Raw genomic sequence first — 2,500 nt, 5'->3', positions numbered from 1 at the left:
TGAGACAGGGCACGCCAAAACTACTTTTATTTTGCAGCCTGTATTTCACGCTCTGTTTTGCACTTCTGTTTTATGTCACGTCGCTTTCGGCAATCGGGTATTAGGCGCTGGAAAGTCACCTCTGTAAAGTCTGCACTGCTGCCGAATGAATGAGCGCAGTCTGGGTTTTGGGCACAATGACCCAATACGTCGTCCACAAGGACGTGTGGCTCACCGATGTACGTTTTGAGCAATTTCGGACGAAAATGGACTTGGAACAGAGCCAAATGTTTGATCAGGCCATACGGAAAATTCTTGTTGGGTGGAGTAGTTATTTCTTAGTTTTGCTGTTGACTGTTAGAGAAAATCCCCATTATTGTTGATTGCTATGTGAAATAACAGATCTGCCAGTGTTATTTTGGCACGTATAAAGGGTCTGTCTTCAGCAGCCGCTGTGGCTTACGGCCACACCACCCTGAGCGCGCCCGATCTCGTCTGATCTCGGAAGCTAAGCAGGGTCGGGCCTGGTTAGTACTTGGATGGGAGACCGCCTGGGAATACCAGGTGCCGTAAGCTTTTTTTGCCTATCTTACAGCAGCAGAATGCCGCTTCCTCTGTAGTTGAGACAGGGCACGCCAAAACTACTTTTATTTTGCAGCCTGTATTTCACGCTCTGTTTTGCACTTCTGTTTTTGTCACGTCGCTTTCGGCAATCGGGTATTAGGCGCTGGAAAGTCACCTCTGTAAAGTCTGCACTGCTGCCGAATGAATGAGCGCAGTCTGGGTTTTGGGCACAATGACCCAATACGTCGTCCACAAGGACGTGTGGCTCACCGATGTACGTTTTGAGCAATTTCGGACGAAAATGGACTTGGAACAGAGCCAAATGTTTGATCAGGCCATACGGAAAATTCTTGTTGGGTGGAGTAGTTATTTCTTAGTTTTGCTGTTGACTGTTAGAGAAAATCCCCATTATTGTTGATTGCTATGTGAAATAACAGATCTGCCAGTGTTATTTTGGCACGTATAAAGGGTCTGTCTTCAGCAGCCGCTGTGGCTTACGGCCACACCACCCTGAGCGCGCCCGATCTCGTCTGATCTCGGAAGCTAAGCAGGGTCGGGCCTGGTTAGTACTTGGATGGGAGACCGCCTGGGAATACCAGGTGCCGTAAGCTTTTTGTCCCCTATCTTACAGCAGCAGAATGCCGCTTCCTCTGTAGTTGAGACAGGGCACGCCAAACTACTTTTATTTTGCAGCCTGTATTTCACGCTCTGTTTTGCACTTCTGTTTTATGTCACGTCGCTTTCGGCAATCGGGTATTAGGCGCTGGAAAGTCACCTCTGTAAAGTCTGCACTGCTGCCGAATGAATGAGCGCAGTCTGGGTTTTGGGCACAATGACCCAATACGTCGTCCACAAGGACGTGTGGCTCACCGATGTACGTTTTGAGCAATTTCGGACGAAAATGGACTTGGAACAGAGCCAAATGTTTGATCAGGCCATACGGAAAATTCTTGTTGGGTGGAGTAGTTATTTCTTAGTTTTGCTGTTGACTGTTAGAGAAAATCCCCATTATTGTTGATTGCTATGTGAAATAACAGATCTGCCAGTGTTATTTTGGCACGTATAAAGGGTCTGTCTTCAGCAGCCGCTGTGGCTTACGGCCACACCACCCTGAGCGCGCCGATCTCGTCTGATCTCGGAAGCTAAGCAGGGTCGGGCCTGGTTAGTACTTGGATGGAGACCGCCTGGGAATACCAGGTGCCGTAAGCTTTTTGTCCCTATCTTACAGCAGCAGAATGCCGCTTCCTCTGTAGTTGAGACAGGGCACGAAAACTACTTTTATTTTGCAGCCTGTATTTCACGCTCTGTTTTGCACTTCTGTTTTATGTCACGTCGCTTTCGGCAATCGGGTATTAGGCGCTGGAAAGTCACCTCTGTAAAGTCTGCACTGCTGCCGAATGAATGAGCGCAGTCTGGGTTTTGGGCACAATGACCCAATACGTCGTCCACAAGGACGTGTGGCTCACCGATGTACGTTTTGAGCAATTTCGGACGAAAATGGACTTGGAACAGAGCCAAATGTTTGATCAGGCCATACGGAAAATTCTTGTTGGGTGGAGTAGTTATTTCTTAGTTTTGCTGTTGACTGTTAGAGAAAATCCCCATTATTGTTGTTGCTATGTGAAATAACAGATCTGCCAGTGTTATTTTGGCACGTATAAAGGGTCTGTCTTCAGCAGCCGCTGTGGCTTACGGCCACACCACCCTGAGCGCGCCCGATCTCGTCTGATCTCGGAAGCTAAGCAGGGTCGGGCCTGGTTAGTACTTGGATGGGAGACCGCCTGGGAATACCAGGTGCCGTAAGCTTTTTGTCCCCATCTTTTACTGCAGCAGAATGCCGCTTCCTCTGTAGTTGAGACAGGGCACGCCAAAACTACTTTTATTTTGCAGCCTGTATTTCACGCTCTGTTTTTGCACTTCTGTTTTATGTCACGTCGCTTTCGGCAATCGGGTATTA

At 48.2% G+C, this 2,500-nt stretch overlaps 4 non-coding genes across 4 annotated transcripts; all 4 read left to right on the top strand.

Moving 5' to 3' along the window:
* Window positions 1–436: 436 nt before the first annotated feature.
* On the top strand, window positions 437–555 carry LOC127140971 (5S ribosomal RNA). The gene has a single exon (XR_007811492.1). It is a non-coding gene; the product is annotated as a 5S ribosomal RNA (ribosomal RNA).
* Window positions 556–1,035: 480 nt separating this feature from the next.
* On the top strand, window positions 1,036–1,154 carry LOC127140960 (5S ribosomal RNA). The gene has a single exon (XR_007811481.1). It is a non-coding gene; the product is annotated as a 5S ribosomal RNA (ribosomal RNA).
* Window positions 1,155–1,635: 481 nt separating this feature from the next.
* Window positions 1,636–1,752, top strand: LOC127140980 (5S ribosomal RNA). Its single transcript, XR_007811500.1, has one exon. It is a non-coding gene; the product is annotated as a 5S ribosomal RNA (ribosomal RNA).
* Window positions 1,753–2,230: 478 nt separating this feature from the next.
* LOC127140949 (5S ribosomal RNA) lies at window positions 2,231–2,349 on the top strand. Its single transcript, XR_007811470.1, has one exon. It is a non-coding gene; the product is annotated as a 5S ribosomal RNA (ribosomal RNA).
* The last annotated feature ends 151 nt before the right edge of the window (window positions 2,350–2,500 follow it).

The sequence above is a fragment of the Lates calcarifer genome, unplaced genomic scaffold (assembly GCF_001640805.2).
Source record: "Lates calcarifer isolate ASB-BC8 unplaced genomic scaffold, TLL_Latcal_v3 _unitig_5604_quiver_2920, whole genome shotgun sequence".
Lineage (NCBI taxonomy): Eukaryota > Metazoa > Chordata > Actinopteri > Centropomidae > Lates > Lates calcarifer.
Note: the sequence above shows the minus strand (reverse complement) of the source record. Positions and strands in the feature narration are given on the sequence as shown.